The sequence below is a fragment of the Ursus americanus genome, chromosome 22 (assembly GCF_024610735.1).
Source record: "Ursus americanus isolate L20-20 chromosome 22, mUrsAme1.1.p, whole genome shotgun sequence".
Classification (NCBI taxonomy): domain Eukaryota; kingdom Metazoa; phylum Chordata; class Mammalia; order Carnivora; family Ursidae; genus Ursus; species Ursus americanus.
Genome location: NC_142148.1, coordinates 4,860,449 through 4,881,911, shown reverse-complemented (window position 1 = coordinate 4,881,911; position 21,463 = coordinate 4,860,449). Strand labels below are relative to the sequence as shown.

Genomic DNA, 21,463 nt, shown 5'->3' with positions numbered 1-21,463 from the left:
ACATCATTTGTTGAAAGACTTTCTTTTCCACACTGAATAGCCTGCCTCAGTCAAAAATTATAATATTGAAAAAAAATTACAATATCGAGTCTTCTGGCCTGTGCACTAGAATGGTCTCTCCGCTTTCTTCAGCCTCCTTTAACAGCTCTCTTTGTTGTTTTGTGGGTTTAAGTGGGGGAGTCTAAAGAGTATTTCTGTTAAATTTTTTTAATGTTAATGTTTTTTAAACTACTGTTAATGGAATTGTATTTTTTCATTTTATTTACAACTGTGTGTTACCTGTCTGTAGAAATACCACTGATTTTTTATATATTGACCTTATACTCTTTAATCCTGTTTAAACTCATTTATTCTAGGAGTTATGTTCTAGATTCCTTGGGATTTTTTACATACATCATTATGTTGTCTGAAAGGAAAGACAGTGCGCATCCTTTCCTTTTAGTTTTTGTCTGTACCTTGCTGCACAGGCTAGGATTTCCTGTACCATATTTAATAAAGTAATGACCAACACCCTTTGCCTTTTTCCAGTCTTATTGGAAAGTCATTCAACATTATACTGTTAAGTTTGGTATTAGTTGTATGTTGTCCATTATTAAGATGAGGATGTTTCCTTCTATTTATAGTTTGCTGAGAGTTTTTATTAAGAATGGGTCTTGAAGGGGGCGCCTGGGTACCGCAGTCGTTAGGGGTCTGCCTTTGGCTCAGGGCGTGATCCCGGTGTTCCGGGATCGAGTCCCACATCTGGCTCCTTCACTGGGAGCCTGCCTCTTCCTCTCCCACTCCCCCTGCTTGTGTTCCCTCTCTCACTGGCTGTCTATCTCTGTCAAATAAATAAGTAAAAAATCTTTAAAAAAAAAAAAAAAAGAATGGGTCTTGAATTTTATCTGAACATTTTTTTTTAAGATTTTATTTATTTATTTTAGAGAAAGAGCACGGGTGCAGGGTGGTTTGATGGCCAGAGGGAGAGAGAATCTCAAGCAGACTCCAAGGTGAGCACAGAACCCAACACGGGGCTTCATCTCACGACCCTGAGATTATGACCTGAGCCGAAACCAAGAGTCAGACACTCAAACAACTACGCCACCCAGGCATCCCTTACTGCATCTATTTAGATGATAACCTGGTTTTCTCTTTTTTTCTATTAATGTGGTAGATAATTGTATTAGTTATATATTGTTAAGTAAGAAATTATCCCAGTGCTTAGCCTCTGGCAACAATAAACACTGTCTACTCTTTCTGTGGACCAGGATCAAGTGGCTTAGCTGGTAATGGTCCTCCATCCGGCTCTCACAGTGTTGCAGCCAGGATGTCAGTTGGGGCTGCAGTCAAGTGAAGTCTTGGCTGGGGCTGAAGGATCTGCTTCCGGGATGGTACACTCACATGGCTGTTGGCTGAAGGCCTCGGTTCCTCAGATCTTTACCATGTGAGCCTCTCCATAGGGCTGCTTGGGTGTCCTCACAAGGCAGCTAACTTTCCCCAGGGCAAGCAATCCAAGAGCCGGAGCAGGCAGGAGTCTGCAGTATCTTCTGTGATGTATGTAGGAGTCACCTACCAAGGCTTTTGTTCAGTAGAGGGGGTGACTGAGCTAGCCATCCCAGATGCACAGCATGTAGCATGAAGCTCCACTCTTGAAGGGAGGCGGATCAGAAGACAAAAAAGTAAGCATAGTTTGTAGCCACCGCAAATACGTTAAGTGAACTTCCAAGTATAATCATTCTTGATGGATCCAGTCATGAGTCAACATCAGAGAAACTCAAACTGAGAGTGACATTTTACAAAACAACAAGGCTGTCGTCTTCAAAAGTCGAAAAATTCGAGGAAAGACTAAGAAACTGATCCAGATTAAAGGAGACTAAAGAGTCATGACAACTAAATACAGCATGTGATTTTGAACTGGATATTTTACCAAAAAGGCTATCACTGAACAATTGGCGAAACTCAAATGGGTTCTGAGAAATACATGGTAGTACTCTGTCAGTGCTAATTTCATGATTTTTATGATCTTGTTCTGCTCATGTAGGAGAATATTCTGGCTGTTAGGAAATGTCCACTAACCTTCAGAGGTAATGAGCTAGCTTTTTGTCACATGGTTCAGGATAAATTCTGTGCTTATAAGTTTTCTCTAAATTGGAGGCTGTTTTAAAAAAATTTTTTTTAATGATAATTAGTACAAAGAAGGGCATTATGAAAAAACTGGCTTTTTTCCCTAATGTCATTAAAAGACAACTGGCTATTTGGTGTAAAACATGGTAACATTGTATTGTTGGTGCCTTCTTCACCTTCCACGGGCTCTGAGAGCCCAGGCCACCTGACTCTCCCTAAATGGGGGCACCTCACTTTGGCCAGCCTTTGATACCTCCCTCTGGGCCACTCTACCTCTCCACCTGAATGGCCCACCAAGTAGCAGCTTTGAGGATAAGTAATTATTCACCGCAGGAAAACAAGGAGGAAGAACAAAAATAATTTCTTTTTATTTTACACACATAATACTATACCCATTGCTCTTCATTCCCTCCTGTAGAAGTGAGTTTTCACTGGATGTCATTTCCCTTTGGCCTAAAGAACTTTCATAGTGTTTCATGTATTCCGAGCTACTGGTGGCAGATTCCCTCAGTTTTTGTTTATCAGAAAATGTCATGTCCGTACAGCATTCTTACATCTGAAAGTTATTTTTGCTGGAGAACAGATTTCTGAGCTGATTGTCGTTGTCATCATACATCATAATGATTTGATATTTGTGCATATTGTGAAATAATCACTACAATAAGTTTAGTAACACCCATCACCACACATAGCTACAAAAGCTTTTTTCCTTGAGATGAGAACTTTTCAGTTACTCGATGAGCAACTTTCTCAAATACGCGAGAGAGTGTTAGTAATTATAGTACCATGTTGCACGATATATAGTCGAAATGGGTAAGAGAGGTCAGAAGGTACAAATTCCCAGTTTAAGTCCTGGGGATTTCATGTACAAGCTTTTCTTTCAGGATTTTAATATGTTATTCCATTATATTCTGGCCTCATGGTTTCTGCTGAGGGGCCTATAGTCATGCCTTAGTATTGTTACCGTATGTATGATGAATCTTTTTATTTGGCTGCTTTTAAGATTTGCTATATTTTGGGGTGCCTGGGTGGTGCAGTCGGTTAAGCATCCGACTCTTGGTTTCCGCTCAGGTCATGATCTCAGGATCATGGGATTGAGCCCCACATCAGGCTCTGTGCTCAACAGGGAGTCTGCTTGAGATTTTTTTCCCCCTTCTTTTCCCTCCCCCTCTGCTCCTCCCTCTATTTGCACATGCTCTCTCTTCCTCCCTCCCTCCTTGTTTTTCTTTCTCTAAAATAAATAAAATCTTTTTTTTAAAAGAGGTCTGCTATCTTTTCAGCAATTTACTCTAATGGCTAGGTGCGTAATATACTCTAGGATCAATGGATCAGAGTTTCTTGGATCAGAAATTTGATTATTTGGGGCATATCAGCCATTATTTCTTTAAATGTTTCATCTACCTCATTCTTTCACTCTGCCTATGGGATTCCAATTGTACATATATTAAACTCTTAGATACCATCTAACAGATAACTGAATCCTGGGGTTTCTGGGGAGAGGGGGTTTCCATCTTTTCCCCTCTGTTCTTAGGATCATGTTTTTTCTGTTGATCTGTCTTTAAGTTCAATTGCTCCTTTCTTCTGTAAGTACATCTAGTCTATTTTTTTCACTCAGATACTATCCTTAATTCTAGAATTTCATATGATTCCTTTTTTATATTTCACATGCTTCAGTTCTCCATCTGTTCATTCAATATGACTCTTTTTCTTTAAGTCCTGATTATATTTATAATAGCTTCTTTTAAAACGTATGTCTGCTGATGCCAACATCTGGATCAGCTCTGGATCTATTGCTGTTTACTCTTTTCCTCTTGACCTTGGGTCGCATTTCTTTGCCTACCTGGTATTTTTTATTATGCACTGGACCCTGCAGAAGATAGGTTGCAGAGATTTTAGATTCTCTTATCTTCTGTTGAGGAGTGCTGAGTTTTGTTTTAGCAGAAAGTTAAAATAGGAAGCTTGCTTTTACACTTTGTTAGGATGTTCTGTTGGAGTGTTGCCCTTGGCCTCGTGGCACATCCTTATTCCCAGGGTATTGTCTTTACTTCTAAGGTGTTGTCTCTGGACTTTCATTCAGGGTGTTCCCTGGGCCCCTGTCAGCTGGCAGGATTCAAACCTCTGACTCTTTCCCGAAGTTGGCAGCAACTAAAATCTCTGCCCAGCGTTTTTTTCAGCCTGCAGTTGTTGCTCTCCTTGGCATCTCCCCGTACGCGTGCAGGTTAGGGGTCAGCGTGGATTCGAGATGAGTGTGTGGATGGATTGAAGGCTCTCCCCCTCTGCAGCTCTTTCCCTCCCAGGACTCCCAGCTCTGTTTCCAGCCACACGGGTAGCCTTGCATGTCGTCCTCCGGCCGGGAGCACGGGCTTTCCTCTTGACCAGTTCATGAGGGTGATTTCAGCACGGGCTACCACCACCACAACTGCACTCAGAGCTCCCAACTGGACTTTTCATTGGAGTGTTTATTTTGCGTTTCATATAATTACTGATATCTTTATGTTTAAACCTACAGTTTTACACTTTGTTTCTTACTTACCCTGTCCTGTATTCTTTTAGATTGAATTTTGTTTGTAATGCTGTATTTCTCCCTGTTGTTATCTTGGTAATTATACATTCTTTTATTATTCTTTAAGTGTTTACTCTAGAAATTACCTTATGCATCCTCGACATATTCGAGTCTAATATAAATTACTTTTACCATATTCCAGCAATGCAAGGTTCTCAAATCTAATTTCTCTGCTTCCTGCCTTTTAGGCTCTTACAGTATATTTTAATTCTAGATCTCACAGGACATTTATTATTGTTACACAGTGAACATTCCTGTTGATTTCTGCCATGTGTTTACTCTCTCCAGTGCTTTACATTCCTGCCTGCATTTCTCACCTTCCATCTGGGATAATTTACCTGGTTCTAAAGCACACCATTTTGTATTTCCTGTAGTATATGCTTCTGGTGCAGGGTTGTCTATCTGAAAATGTCTTAATTTTATCTTTTTTATTATTGAGCTTTTATTTGCGTGCAGTAAAACATGTAGCTCTGTGAATGTTTACCTTGTGCTCGTTTCCGTGCCATCAAGACCCAGAACACCTCCATTCCCTCAGAGAGCTAGCTGCCTGCCTCGTGCATCTGCCCTGCCTCGCTGGCCTAACCACCATTCTGACTTCGGTCACAGAGAGTACATGTGTGTTTAGACTTCATATACCTGGGTCTCCTTCCTTTGCTCGGAGCAGTTATTGAGATTTATCCGTGATTTTGCATTTATCGGTAGCTTGTTCCTTCTTATTGTTGACTAGCATTCTATTGCGAGAATATGCCGCCATTCGTTTATCCAGTCTCCTGCTGCCGGACATTTAAATGGAGTCCGGTTTTGAGCTCTTATAAATACAGATGCTCTGCATATTCACATACAGGTCTTTTTGTGGACATACACGTGTGTGACTCTTGAGTATATACCTGAGGGTAGAATTTCTGGTTAATAGGCATATTTGTTACTCCTCTTTGTGTAACAGATTACCCTTAGATTTAGCAGCTTAAAAACAGTGAACATGTATTATCTCTCACAGTTTTTAGGCGTCAGGAATTCAGGAGCAGCTTGGGGTGATTCTGGCTCTTGCCATCTAGACCTCTCCACAGGACTGCTTGAGTGTCCTCACAACATGAGAGCCGTCATCCTCAGAATGAGGAGTCCGTAAGAGCCCAAGATAGAAGCCACTGTGTCTTTATGACCTCATCTGTTATTTCCATGATGTCCTCTTGGTTACACAGATCAGCCCTGTTCACTGTGAGAGTGGACTAAGGACATCAGGGCCAGCAGTGAGGACCCTTGGGGCCATCTTTGATGCTGGCTACCAGAATAGGTTTAAAAGCATGTTTAGGGGCGCCTGCGTGGCTCAGTCAGTTAAGCCGCCTGCCTTCTGCTCAGGTCATGATCCGGGAGTCCTGGGATCAAGCCCTGCGTCGTCGAGCTCCCTCCTAAGCGGGGAGTCTGCTTCTCCCTCTCCCGCTGCTCCTCCCCCGGCTCGTGCTCTCTCCCTCTCTCTCTCACTCTCTCTCCCTCAAATAAATAAATAAAATATTTTTGAAAACCAAATAAATAAATAAAATCATGTTTAACTGTTTAAGAAAGCATTGTCTTCCTAAGGGGTCCACGCGCTCCTCCCTCCCCACCGGCAGTAGGAGAGAGACGCGTGCTGCACACCCTCACCCAGTTGTTTTTAATGTTAGCAGGTCGTAATCGTGTGAGGTTTGTTTGCACTGAGTACAGAATTCTTAGTTTTCAGCTACTGTCTTTCAGACCTTTGAAAATATGCGCGCATGTTCTTAGAGCCCTCTGCTTTCATTGACGCGGGTCAGTCTCGTTCCTCTCTTGATGCGATGTGTCATTTTCCTCCTCCGAGCGCCTTCAAAGTTTCCTTTCGTCTTTGGGTTTCAGCAGTCTTACTTTGATGTTCCAGGTGAGGTTTTCATTGTATTTATCCTGCTTGGGTTCATGGTATTTCTGGAACCTGTGGTTTGATGTCTTTCAAGTTGGAAAATTCTCCACCATTATCTCTTCAATCTTGCTTTTGCTCCGTTTTCCCCGGCGCTCCCAGCCTGCCGTGACGCAGTGCGGAAGGTTTTCATTTCTGTGTCTCTCCTACTCTCTATTTTCCATCGTTTTTTTTTCTCATGCTTCAGTCTAGGTGTTTTTTCTAGTCCCTCATCCAGTTCATTAATCACTTTCTTCATCTAATTTTAATCTGATTTTAAACCTACTTAAAGAACCATTAAGTTCTTGACTTCTGTTATTATTTTCCCAAAGTTCTAGTATATCCATTAAATTTTGTTTTAGTTTCCTTTTCTCTGCTGAAATTGCTAGTCTGGGGTTTTGTTTTTGTTTTTAATTAATTTATTTTAAGTCATCTCTACGCCCAGCGTGGGGCTCAAACTCACGACCCCAAGATCAAGAGTCATGTGCTGTACCAACTGAACCAGCCAGGCACCCCTGGGTTTTTGTATGAGGCATAGTTCTTTTCAAGTCTGTCTTTTTTTCCCCTCCCAACCCCCAAGTTCATTTTTAATGACAAAAGCACAGTGGAAAGTGGATGATTATTGGAGTTGGTCAATGGATTCTACTTTTGTGAGTGAAAATTCTCATGATAAAAGTTAAAAATAAAGATGTCTGATAACGAATCCATTCTCCAAATGACCTGTGTTTCTCTTCATTGTCTGTCTTTTGTCTTGATTGTTGGTCACAGTGACTTATCCCCTTGTATACATAGCATTTTTTAAAAGATTTTTATTTATTTATTCATGAGAGACAGAAAGAGAGGGAGGCAGAGGCAGATGGAGAAGCAGGCTCCCCACAGAGCAGGGACCCCGATGCAGGACTCGATCCCAGGACTCTGGGGTCATGACCCAAACCTAAGGCAGACACTTAACCAACTGAGCCACCCAGGTGCCCTTGCATAGCATTTTTTAAATTGCATTCCAGCTATTGTTTAATTAAAGTTTTATGAATAATTTGAGGCTCTCGATCAGGGTCAGCAAACCTATGACCCAGGAGCCAAACCTAGTCCCGCCCGTTCCTTGGCGTACTGTTTCCGGCTGCTTTCATGCTACAGCAGCCAAAGTGACAAGAGACCAGGGTGTGCAGAACTGAAAACATCTGCTGTGTGCCCCTTTTACAGAGTTTGCCAGATCTTGCTGCCAGACACCCGAATCCAGTCCCCACTACCACTCTGATTTCTTATCACTCATGGGACAAATCCAAATGGTCATTTTTAGTTTTGGTCTGTATCCACGCCAGCAGTCCCTACAATGTATGGCCTTCTGCCGCCTTCACCCCAAGCCTGGGGCTCTGGGCCTGGGTGATGGCTTACACTCTCACAGCCTCTGCACTTGTCCATTGTCTTCTGTTTTCATGCACAATTCCAGCCGCTGAGCATGCTTACTGCAGAATATACCTGCTGATTTCCAGCTCATCTAATAAGATGTCAGTCCCATTGTTTTCTCCTTATGGAAGCTCTCTCTGAACCGCATAACTTTATTCTCTGTTTTGCCAGCTTGCCACCTGGAACAGGGCTCCTGCCTGATTTGACAGGTGTTTGCCTGGGCCTTGCCTTAACCTGAGTCCTTTACGGCTTTGTTTCTCAGGCCTCACATGAATTGGCCCTCTGGGGGTGTTTTTGAGGGGATGACAGGAAAGATGTCCTACTCCACTCATCCAGGGATGTTTCCTCTTCGTTCTAGAGTTCATCCATTGCTGTTCATGGTGGAACCTGGCTCTCTGAATTGAGCCCTTCTTTTCCTCTCTATCCAAAGTCTTAATCTACTCTGGTTTCTTCCATTCATCCTAGACCCATGACTTCCAACTGAAAAGCATTCTGAGGTTTGGATCTGTGTTCATTCCTTAGCCTTTTAGGAAACAGTACCTGTTATCTTCCCTTTCATTGTCCATCCCATCAGACCTCAAATCCGGGAGGCATCCTTGAATCCTCCCTCATCTTCACACTTCACTTTTAATCCGTATGCAAGTCTTGTTAGTTCCTGTTCTTAAAACCAGCTCACATCCTTCCACTACTCTCTAAATAGTCTTATTTTGAGACTATCAATTGGATCATGTTATTTTTCTTTAAAAATCTTTAATGGCTTCCTGTTGCCCTGAGAATAATAACCAGAAACTTCACTGTGATTTTTTTTCCTTTGAATACACAGCTTTATTTAACTTGCTATAATTGTTTTAATTTTTTTTACTATATTATGTTAGTCACCATACAGTACATCCCTGGTTTCTGATGTAAAGTTTGATGATTCATTAGTTGCGTATAACACCCAGTGCACCATGCAATACGTGCCCTCCTTACTACACATCACCAGTCTATCCCATTCCCCCACTCCCTCCCCTCTGAAGCCCTCAGTTTGTTTCTCAGAGTCCATAGTCTCTCATGCTTCATTCCCCCTTCTGATTACCCCCCCTTCTTTATCCCTTTCTTCCCCTACTGATCTTCCAAGTTCTTATGTTCCATAGATGAGAGAAATCATATGATAATTGTCTTTCTCTGCTTGACTTATTTCACTTAGCATTATCTCCTCCAGTGCCGTCCACGTTGCAGCAAATGTTGAGAAATCGTTCTTTCTGATAGCTGAGTATTATTCTATTGTATATATGGACCACAACTTTTTAATCCTATCATCTGTTGAAGGGCATCTCGGTTCCTTCCACGATTTAGCTATTGTGGACAATGCTGCTATGAACATTGGGGTACATATGGCCCTTATCTTCACTATGTCTGTATCTTTGGGGTAAATACCCAGTTTCACTGTGATTTTTATCACTTTTTCCTCTCGTAGTGTAGTAAACTGCAGCCGCAGCCCTTTCCAAACACCTGTTCTCTCCTACCTCGGGGCCTTTGCACTTCCTGTTTCCTCTTTTTGAAATGTTTTCTTATTTCCCAGTATTCGCATGGTCGGATCTTCTCACCCATTAGGGTTTATCCGAGAGGTTTTTCCTACCACCCTATCTCAAATTACCACTTCAGTCACTGTCAGCACACAATGGTTTGATGTCTTCACAGTAGTATTAAAATCTATAATCATGTGTCTCTTTACCTATTTATTGTCTGCTCCCACCACTGCACTATAAGTTCTATGAGAGGAGGAACCTCATCTGAAAGTATCACCAAGTGATATCCCCCGTGCCCAGCCCATTGTACTCACTCAATATAAACTTGTTCTTTAATTACAAGATTGCTGTAATTTTGCACACTCACTGTCCCTGTTTACCCATCATGCATGCACTTCGGATCCTCGTATTAGCTTCCGTCCCATCATCCCACTGAAACCACTATTACAGAGTTTAACATCAACTTGTGAATAGCCAGTATAATCCACAAGTTGCTTTTTATTTTATGTGTCCTCTCTAGAAGTATCTGGCATTATCTTGATATCCTCTTTTGCTGTAAAGCCTCTGGTTACCTGGGATACAGTTCTGATTCTCCTCCTTCCCTCCTCTTGGGGCAGTCCTTCTTGTTCTGTTTTTCGGCCTCAGTGTCCACCCCTAAAATGTTGAAGCCATGAGGATTTCTTCTACAGCCCTGTGTCCTCCCATGTGATTTCATTCGTACTCACAGCCTTGAGGGCCACCTTTCTCCAGTGACTCCAGATGACTGCTGTGTCACTGCAGAGACACCTGGGACTCCCATGTGTCTGCCCCTGAATTCCTCTTTCCACTCTCTCAGCCCCAAAGACCTCATCCAACCTTGTCAGTAAGTCCACCACTGGGTGTGAATTGGTACAACCACTGTGATGTGTTAAGTAGTAGTGATAATCATGTTTATACGTTATAGACTTTAAATGTAGTAACTCAGCCTTTAAACAGCCCTGTGTGTTTTTCGATTCAGTTATAAAGGGGCACAAGATTCTCATCCAAAAAAAAAAAACAAGCCGGATAAAATTTTAAAAGCCCATTAGAGGGGCGCCTGGCTGGCTTAGCTGACTCGATCTTGGGGTCGAGAGTTCAAGCCCCACATGGGGTGTAGAGATTACTTAAGTAAATTTAAAAACTGAAAAAAAAAAAAAAGTAAATAAAAGTCCATTAGGTATCTGAGCTCACAGAGAAACCAATATGAACTAAACTTGAGAAGGTGACAAACCACTTCTAAGAGGGAAGCGATCCATGGTGGTTCTTGATCCCAACAGAGACAGGGACAGTCTGCCGTAGGTGGGAGCACTTGAGCTGTCAGCTGTGAAGACGTGAAGCGTGGCAGGCGAGCTCCAAAGGGGTCTCTGCTTCACCGGACACAGGGCAACAGCGGCCAAGGCACAGGGATCCAGGTGGGGAACTGGAAAGCCAAGAGAATTCCTCAAAATCTAGATCGGTTTACTGATCTTTGCTATGTCCAGTCTGAGTTCCTCTCCTAAAATTTGCATATAAAATCGGGTCAGTAGAAAGTACCCAAACTGAAACATGAAGGGAAGAAAAGTTAACAGTGATGAAAAGACTTTGGGATCACTGTAGATCACTGTCAGACAGTCTCAGCACGAACTGTTTTTACTCGTCCCAACTCTTCTGCCAAATGTATGTTTTATTTCCACACCAACAACCCATTCTCCAACTCTCCAGACAGCTTCTGGGTATCCTTCCATTCAGTTCCATTCTGACAGGAACTCCCTGGAGTGGCATCAGACTCCGTCCCATGGGACTGCTGGCATTTCAGATGCCAGGTGCAAGCATCGAGGACCCGCACTCATGTCTGACGTGGCCGTGAAGTTGAGAGTTCCCACAACTGCCCCCCACGCTCGGGGTGGGTAATTTGCTAGAACAGCTCCTAAATGCAGGAACACACTTTACTTACATTTACTGCTTTACTGTAAAGGACACAAGTGAACAGCCAGATGAAGAGGTACCTAGAGCTGGAAGGGCCTCAAACCTAGGAGCTTCTTGTCGGTGGAGTAGGGCTATGCCGCCAACCCAGCGGCTCTTCAAACGCCTCGGCTAAGGGATGTTTATGGAGGTCTGATTACTAGGTGTGGTGCATCAGATCGCTGTCCCTTGATGATTAGCTCCTTGTCCAGCCCCTCACCACTCCGTGTGCTCAGCAGAATAGGACTGAAAGTTCCAACCTGCTAATCAATATTTGGTCTTTCTAGCAACCAGCACATCCCTCCCCAGTCCCGGGACTGTCTGGGAGCCCACTAGGAGTCACCTCATTAGAACAAAAGACATTCCTATCACTCTGGAATTTCCCAGAGATTTAAGGTATCTGTGTCAGAACCTGGCAACAAAGACCAAACATGTATTCCTTATACCACATTCACATACACCTAATTGGCATTCCAGAAAGAAAGAAAAAGAATGGAACAAAAGAAAGAGTTCAAAAGCTAAAGGGCAATAACTTTCCAAAATTGATGAAAGTGATCAATCTATAAATCCAAAAATATCTCTAAACTCTAATCAGAATAAATACAAAACAAAACATAGCCCAGATATGCGATAGTCAAACTGCTCAAAACGGAAGAGCAGATCTTAAAACCAAATGGGGGGGGTATTAAAAAAAAAAAAACACGTAATATGTGAGAGAACGTTGATAAGAATTATCGCTGACTTCTCCACAGAAACACTGGAGGCGGGGAGACAGTGATAGAGCGTCTTCAGTTTGGAGGGTGTTGAGGGGGGCCTGCCGAGCAAACATTTTGTATCTAGCAAAAATTTCCTTCAATAAGGACGCCTGGGTGGCTCGCCGGTTAAGCTTCTGTTTTTGGCGTGGGTCATGATCCGGGGTCCTGAGATCGAGTTCCGCATCAGGCTCCTTGCTCAGCGGGGAGCCTGCGTGCACGAACCCTGCTTGTGCTCACTCACTCTCTCTGACAAATAAATAAAATCTGTAAAAAAAACTTTTTTTCTTCAATAATAAAGGTGAAATAAAGACATTCTCAGACAAAAGCTAAGAGAATCTGCCAGACCCATATCATAAGAAATGCTAAAAGAAATTCTAAAAAGACTACTGGCTTTTAAAATAAAAATACCAGATTCTGTGTTTATAGCATATGAAGAAGTTAGATGTAAGGCAACAAGAGTGCAACGGGTGGGAGGGGGACGCACAGAACCAGACTGTCATACGTTGTGAGTTGTTCATGAAATAGCATATTATGTGGAAATAGACCAAAATTTATAGATTCGTATTATAATCTCTAGAGAAGCCATTAGTAAATGGTCACACAAAAAGAGGTATAGTTAAAAATTCAATATAAGGGAAAAAATAGAATAAAAGAAAAAAAGTGATTTATCGAAAAGAAGGCTGGAAAGGAGGTTAGGAACAAATGCCAAAATGGGAAACTTAACCCCAGCCATGTAAGTGATTCCATCAAATGTCAATTTTCTTATTTCTAGCACTTACACGTTTTCTAGACTCCGTAGAGCATTGTACGTTTCTACATATGCTATCATGTTTGTATGACCTGTGACAGTTTTGCAGTTTTTACCATCTTTGTGACTTTTTTTCCTTTTTGTATTGGCTAGACCCTCCAGTACGATGCTGAATAGTAGTGGTAAGAGTGGACATCCAGGCCTTGTCCTTAAAGCATGGCTCAAATTCAAGAGGAACAACCAAATGTTGGTGGGGATGTGGCACAACTGGAACTTGACGCGTTTCTGGTGGGGGTATAAATGGTGCGGCCGCTTTGAAGGGCTCTTCTCTGTTTTCAGATAAGTTAGACACGCATCCACCCTGTGACTCAGCGATTGCCCTCTTAGGGATTTACCCAAGAAAAAATAAAATACATCCTTATGGAGAGACTCGTGCACTATGTCTTACTCCTAATAGCCAAAACTGGAAACAACCCTCAGCATGAGAATGGGCAGAGTAATATATTCATACAGTGGAATACCATACAGCAATAAAGAAGAAGTAACTACCAGATAATATAAATTAATTTCAAAAGCATTGTTAAATGAAAGAAACTAGACACAATAGAGGGTATGATATCCAAGGACAATCCAAACTAATCTGTGAAGTAGAAGTCACAAATGGTTTGCCTGGGATGGGTACAAGAGTGAAGCGGAAATGGGCATGAGGGAACTTTCTCAGGTTATGGAAGCGTTCTGTATCTGGTTTGGGGCCATAGTTCAATAGTTACAAGAGATTATGAAATATCAAAACTCATTGAACTGAAAATCTGTTCTCTGCATTTTATTGTACGATATTTATACTTCGATAAAATATGTTAATTTTTTTTATAGTTTTAAAGCCCTTTGTTAGAGGTACTGAAGTTATTCCTAGTTGCCAAATGAGAGAACTGAGGCAGAGCGAGGTCTTTTGACTTGCCCAGTGATGCACAGTTCGTCACAAAAGCAGGGTGGTCTTGGGGGCCTGGCTGCACAGTCCGCGCTCTTGCTCCCTGTGCTCATCCCGCACCCTGGCCCAGCAGCTCACTCCCTGTCGTGGATTTTATTCTTCAGATAAGCTCATATAAGTTCCGAACATCAAGATGAATAATCGTACAGGGTTAGTCACTGCAGCACTGCTGGTGAGTAGGGGTCTGGCTATCCTATTTATAGGGCAGCCACTCAGGATAATACGATAAAGGGAAAGAGCCAGCTTGAGGAAACCTTGTATATTTCTGTTGGATGATCTCCTAGGTATAGGGTAGAGTGAAACAAATCAAAGATATGGACTGTATGCCACTGTCTGTGTCAAAAATACATGAAAGGTCCAGGGGACACTGTATATACTGCACTGTGTAAACCTAGAGCATTTCTGAAAGGAGACCTGAGGAGCTGGTGAGATTAGTTTCCAGGGAAAGGAATTGAAGATCTGGACGAAAGGGACATTCCAGCTTGCACCTGTTCTGTACGTCTTGGGTAATGAAACATAGGAGTCTATATTACCTATTCAAAAAATGAATGAGGGGGCGCCTGGGTGGCGCAGCGGTTAAGCGTCTGCCTTCGGCTCAGGGCGTGATCCCGGCGTTATGGGATCGAGCCCCACATCAGGCTCCTTCGCTGTGAGCCTGCTTCTTCCTCTCCCGCTCCCCCTGCTTGTGTTCCCTCTCTCGCTGGCTGTCTCTGTCTCTGTCACATAAATAAATAAAATCTTAAAAAAAAAAAAAAGAATGAGGACGATTCCAATTTGGAAATGACTGAAGGAGCTCATCACACACATAGTGGCCTCAGCTGACAGAAGCTGGCCTCAGACTCCTTCTGCTGTCCCTCTGCCTTCCGTCAGTCAAAACCCTGTGGCTTTTGTGTGTCAGCCTCAGAGTCGAGCCTACCCCATCTTTCTCCGGAATCGTTTCCCTTCCTTATTTGCTTTCCTTCCTTGTTTGCCTTGTCTGCCCATTTCCCTCCGTCTGTCCATGCTCTCACTCCTTGGTGTTTCCCGGGTTTTACCTACATAGCCACATCCACTTCCACCCTGCAGGGTCCCTAAAAACAGAGAGCCATCTTACTCCACCATGGCTTATTAAGAGCCTGTATCTGACAGAGGCACCCCAAAGGTCTATTGCCTGCTTCCAGAATTCACCTCTAAAACAGGTCTGATAACACCATCCCTTTCCCTTCAGTGGCTCCCCTTGACTTTTAGCTGCCTTTCCCAAATCACCATCCGTGAATGACTTGAGGTGGTGCACAGATGCACATTTTAAATTTATATCGAGTGTTGTACTGTCTGTTAGGCAAAATAAAACCAGTCCGTGAAATCTGTGGGTTTTTAATTTTACCAGTATTATTGCTTAGACAAGGCAAAGTTAAGAAATAGGAAAGAAATTTTTTTACAGTATTCAGTAATAAGTAAGACAGATGGAACACAGATAGGGCAGAAATGGTGATGGTGGTGGAGCCCTGGCCTTGGGGGAGCTGCTAACTTACAGGAAACGGGGCCTCACACAGAGTAGACACTCATCAGTGTTAAGAGTGCAGTGGCTTGCTGACCTTCACCGGCTGTCTCTCCCCACCCTGCCCAGAGCCTTTTCTGTGGTTACTGAACTGCACTCACCACCCCATCCTGCCCAGTCTAACCGTGTAGAGCCACTGGGATTCTCCTTGTACATTCACAATTTTGTGCTTTTGTTCCTGCTGTTTATCTTTATAGACTATGACCCCCTTTCCCCTTGGGCACTGTCCCTATCAGCCGGGCAAACACCCTCCTTCTCGGTTTCTTATCTGAAGTCCTCCCTAGTGTATTAGTTTCTCATTGCTGCTCTAACGAGTTACAGCAACCTTCGTGGCTTACAAGAACACAGATTTATCGTTTTATCGTTCTGCAAGTCAGAAGTCTGAAGTCCAATTCGCTGGCTTAAAGTCAAGGTATTGGCAGGAGCCGCTGAGGGGAGAATCTGTTTTCCTTGCCTCTTTCTGTTTCTAGGGGCTGCCTTGGCTTGTAGTCCTTTCTTCCATCTTCAGGACGCATTGTTCTGGTCTTCACTTCCATCTTCATATCACCTTCTTCCCTGGCTCCAGCTCCTCCGCCTCTTACAAGGACCCTCATGATTTCATTGGGTCCAACTGGATCATCCGATCCAGGAGCTTCACCCCATCACAAGATTCTTAACCTAATCACATCTGCAAAGTCCCTTTTGCCCTACAAGGTCACATAATCACAGGTTCTAGGGTTGGGGTGTGGACATTCTGTGGGGGCAGGAGCATTATTCAGCCTCCCACACGTGGCATCACCACTTACCTAGGTACTTAGACTTGACTTTCCCCCTGTGCTCCCACAGCTCTTTCCGTCCTTCAGGAGCTCACTGAGTATCTGTCTGCCTTTTAATTGTCTGTTCACCCAACCAGTCCTCCCACTGTGAGCCGCCTGGGGGCACAGATGGAGTTAGATCCCTGTTGCTCGTGAGCGCCGTTCCTGCCATACAGTAGAAGGCCGCGTGCTCGAGAAAGTAGACTGCCCAGTGCACGACGGCACTGCAGTGCTGTGGCTCCAAGGACGGTCTGGCATCTGGCCAAGGATCCTAGCTGCGCCACTCACTGGCTCTGTCCCCCCAATGTCTTGTCTGCAAAATGGCAGTGAAGAGTCAAACCCAACCCAGAGACTCACAGTAAGGACTGAAAGGGTCACACATGTAAAAGTATGAGAATAGCTGACAATAATGAACACTTTGTCAGGGCAGCTAGCTAGCTTCATTGTTGTTGTTGATTTTATTGTTTATGGTGTGAAAGGTTTTATATTACTAAAAGTTATTCTTGACAGAGTTAGGAAAGGGGGGCTAAACTGTTATCAAGTTTAGTTATCTTTATGTTTAAAGTAACGTTTTCCTTTATTTTAAATATTTTTTCAAAAGTTGTTAAAATGACAAAAGCGTGGAGCGTCCTAAAGGATTTGCGTCAGGTGGCCATGAACCCGTGGAGCAACCATCTGTCGTGCAGGGACGGCCAAGAAGGACGAACTATGCAGAGTGATCATTAACCCTTAGACCTGGTCAGCCTAAGAGATGCTCAGGTTTGATGGAAGGGTTAAAGATAGGCCCAACTGCAGAGCCCACAGAAGCAGCCGAATTTGTGGATGCCCAAAGACTTCTGGCTCTTTAAAGCTACTCTAACAGAAGCCACACATGCCCTTATGTCCAGTTAATTCTCACAGAGCACCTGTCAAGTTCCTTGCACTATCCTAAACTCTTCTGAAGACCCTGGGTATGTCCTCTAGAGGAATGACTTGTGGTCTTCTGATGTCTCAGTCTTGACACATTCAATGGCATTTCTGTCCCTGTATATCACCTAGGGATGCACACGTTGTTTGCATGAGATTTAGAGCTGGCTAGAAGTTATGGCCCTTCGTTAATTTTAAAATATGTTGAATTGTTCTTCCTTAAAAGGCACCACGTAGCATCATAGGGATGACCGCATCCCCTGTGCCATTTCAAGAAAAGGGCTTGCAGTCAAGTGAGGTGCTGGAGTGTGGTGGCAGGGCACACCTGTGCTCCAAGAGAGCTAACCAAGTCTACTACAGTTAAAGAAAAGACACTTTTAAAACACCTTGTGGCAAGTATTTTCATTGGGAACACGTACTCTGACCAAGGATCGTGACTACTTGGTGTGCATGGAAGTCATGTTTTTAGAATGTCGTGAAAAATGGAGAAGTATATGAAAGGCATTCTAGCTTTAGGAAATAATGCTAGTGGGAATTTTAGATTAAAGAGGTAATAAGATCTGCCTAGCAGAGTGAAGAGAGATGGTTTAGTAGTGAAAAATAAGGTTATCAGACAAGTAAATGGCAGGCTAGAAAATAAAAATGTATCATTTGGATGGCAGGAAGCCATTGCCTGTTTTTCAAAAAGCAAGCTATTGAAGTTATCATACCCTCTGCATCATTTAACTTGAATGCTAAAGGAGCGATCCTGGAGCTCGAGTGACGATGGGAGAGACAAATTGTAGTAGTCCTGCTCGAAGATTAGGGCCCAATTTATGAATTTATTTCAGGGGTTGAGGTTCAAGTGTAGATCAAATATAAAATGAAGAACCAGACAGTTCAAAACTGGATGCAAGTAACAAAGGACAAAGAGTAGTTGCAGACCAGCCTCTGTTCTGTGGAAGGCAGGCATAATGTTCTGACTGAGAATGAGGAGTTTGGGACCGTTGTTGGGGGATGTGGAAAAGCCCTGGCTTCACCACGATAAGTGTGAGATGGTGACGAAGTATCCAGATTGTGTGTGGTTCAGCTCAAGTCAATCCGATTTACAAAAGTGCTGTCCTCAACAGATAAAAATGTGTATCTTGGGAAGGGATTCCTCCAGGTGAGTCATGCAGGAGACCTTCTGCCCCGGGGCTCTGTAGGGGTCACCTGGGGAACACCCCCTCCTGTACCTGGCCCTAAGTCCAGGGGTTACCACTGCATTGACTAACCAAATCCAAACGCCGAAGAGGAGGAAATAGTTCTTACGGGTGTGATAGACCAAGATTGCAGATTCTCAAAAATTAACAGAGATGCTTGTTGGAATAAGGAGGCATTTGTGGGGCTAAGGAGAGGTGAGGCAAGGGAGGTGCAGTCGTCTCCCCATAGCTGCTTGAGCTGGGGCCTGGGGTGGGGAGGAGCTCCTGACTCAGCACCTGAGCCAGCAGCCGCCATGAGAGCCCGTAAAGTGCCACAGCTGCTTCCTTAACAGAATTCCAGAGGTCTGAGTATGGAGGGACATGGTGATTGTTCACTGCAACTGCCCAGTATTGCCTCTTTCCCTTTGCCTAGCAGAGAGCTAGGAGCAGGTGGCTGGGCAGGAGTGGGCAGGAAGGACTCCCCATGCTTGTTGAACCACATCCCTCACATCCGAGAGGCCACTCACCTGGCTGCAGTTGAAGAGCCTGGGTCACCTGTAATTTCAACTCTACCTGCACTTCAGAAGCACTTCTCACCTCATGCTTCCAGAAGTGCTTGGCCAAGCTGCCCTGGCACTGTTAAAGTAATGGAAAGCAAAGTAGTTGATGGGAACGTGGTAAAATGCTTTGTCAGAAATCTGGGTAGCATGGAGAAGGTAGACGAGGAAGAGACCCCAGTTACAGAGGAAGAAGGACAACAAGGTCGCTACCTTCATGGAGCTTAAATTTCCCTTGGGTTAGACAGGTAAAATAAAAGACACACACACAAATAAGCCAGTCAGACATTGTGTACCAATATGGTAGTAGGCATCTGAAGCCAAAACAGGACGGTGTGCGATTGCAGAGTGGAGTTGGAGCGGGAAGCTGCCTGGTTTGGGTGCACGGCGCAGGTTTCTGTGATCATTGGCAATTGAACTAAGACCAAAAGAATGAGCAGCATCTAGCCATGGGTGAGCCAGGGGAAGAGCATTCAAGGAAAAGGAATAGTCAGTGTAAAGGCAGAAGGAGGAACAGTTGGAAGGACTTGAGACTGGGAGCAGAAGACCATGTTTGACTGTGGTGGCCCAGACAGAACGATGGAAAAGACCTCTGTGACTCCGCTGAAGTCAGACGAGCGGAAATCACAGCCAGTGTGAATGGCAGTGCGTTGATTCTCAGGTTGGGAGGGTTGACTGGGGAACATGTTGGGGGACTGAGGGCTTATGATCTCTGTTGTTTCTGAGAAGCCTGAACCAACCTGCTGCCCCGGAAAAGAGGGTAGTAGGAAGTGGGGAGGGGGGCTGGAAAGAAGTCACAGGAAGAATTATTAGTAATTAGGGGTAATCGCTGTGTGGAACAGGAGGCCTAAGAGGTGGCCCAGCTTAAAAAGGACAGTCTTCCCACTGGTCCACGTAGCTTTGTGGCTTTCCTCAAGCAAGGCAGCCACCCCAGCCCTGGAGGAGAAGCAGGTGCAGAGGCGCATTGGGGCCTTTCTGGGTGGTCGCGATGGAAGGACAGACAAGATTCTTAAGGAACTGGCAGTGTGAGCAAGTGATGCCGGGTTAAAGGACAAGAAGCCAACAGCTGTGGACCCAAGAAGACCCAAGTAGAGAGCTTTGGGCTCACCAGAGCTCAGTGTAGACAAGGAGGAGGTGTGTTGAGAGTGACGATGGCAGGGGAGCTGGAAGGATGGTCTCAGGTCAGACAGGCGGTTGGCTTTAATCTTTAAGATGCTTACATTGCATTACAGCTGCCATTTTGTGTGTCTTTCTCCTGTCTGAGGAATGAATCTGTGTGTTCATTAAAGGAGAAATGGTTGGCAGGTAGCTTGAACTTCACTGAATTCTGATCCTGAAATGAAACATTTCCTTTTAATTGTTTCATATACCTTTCTCAGCTTTTTGTCTGCTTGAAGCATATTTCTTCTCTTGCTCTTTGAGCAGCCAAAATGGATGTGTTGGATGCATTGGCTCTGTTAATAGGCCTCTATTGGGTGCCTGTTGTCACTCTTAAATGTAACACCACAGCCATAATTGATGGAGAGTTGAGTTGTAAGCTTTTAGGACTAATTGCAAAGTCTAAACTAAAACATTTCCTGGAGCTGCCTTTAAATACTAATAATACTACCCTGTATAGGTTTAGTGCTGTACAATTTACAAAGCACTTCCGCATACATCATATCATTTAATCCTCACAATAAACAAGGCTTTTTGAATGCTTAAATCTTTCCTAAGTGAGAAATCATGTTGCACATCCTGATTTAATCCTGGTGGGTCGCCAAAAGTTCTTGATACAATAACCATTTATCGAGCACCTTCTGTGCATAAAGCACTTTACTAAGGATACCAAGGGGTAAATTTCCAGTAAATAAATATCCAGTAAGTGGTACCTATCCAATAAATGTGATCCTGCTTCCCAGCCCAATTTCCCCTCCTCATCACTGTCACTATTTTGGAGGCTGCTTGCTAAACCATAAATTGATATAAATATTGCTGGGAACTCATTGTATCAGAGTTTAAGCTTTTACAACTAAGGATTCTGATACTTATCTAAGCTCAGTGATTCTTCAGAAAGTCTTTCTATGGATTTGAGCTTGCACTTTCTTGAAGAACTTGCACAATTAATTGAATCCTCAAAAATACTTCAGACATCAAGCATATATGAAAATGCCTAGCTATTGCGTTCATGTCCTGATTAAGATGATTAGGGTATGATTCCAAGAGTACAACTCGCCCCTCGGCCCCAGAAGGCTTGTTATCGAGTACAAAAGAAGGCATAATCATCTCTCGGTGCTGTGAGCGGCCTGGGATGCTTGGAGGAGCCTGGAGGACTGAGGACTTCCCAGGAGGGAGCTCTGTGTGTGAGGTGGGGGTGGGAGATAGCGCTGGAGCCGAACCCAGCCTCAGGACTTGGAACCTGTGTCCAGGAGCCCCTTCGTTCCAGGCGTGTCCTCTGGACCCCTGTGGCTCCTCACACCTTCTCCAAAAAGTAGAGGACCCCCCAAATGATAGGAACCTTCCGAGGCTCCTGGGCAGAACGGTCCCTCAGATTAAGCGAGGTGACCTGCACACCATTCCTTTCCCCCTCAAGGGC

The 21,463-nt window shown here is 43.9% G+C and overlaps 1 protein-coding gene across 1 annotated transcript in view; it reads left to right on the top strand.

Moving 5' to 3' along the window:
• The window catches only part of RAB22A (RAB22A, member RAS oncogene family), a 52,213-nt gene that overhangs the window by 11,226 nt on the left and 19,524 nt on the right, over positions 1–21,463 (top strand). The window lies entirely within an intron of this gene.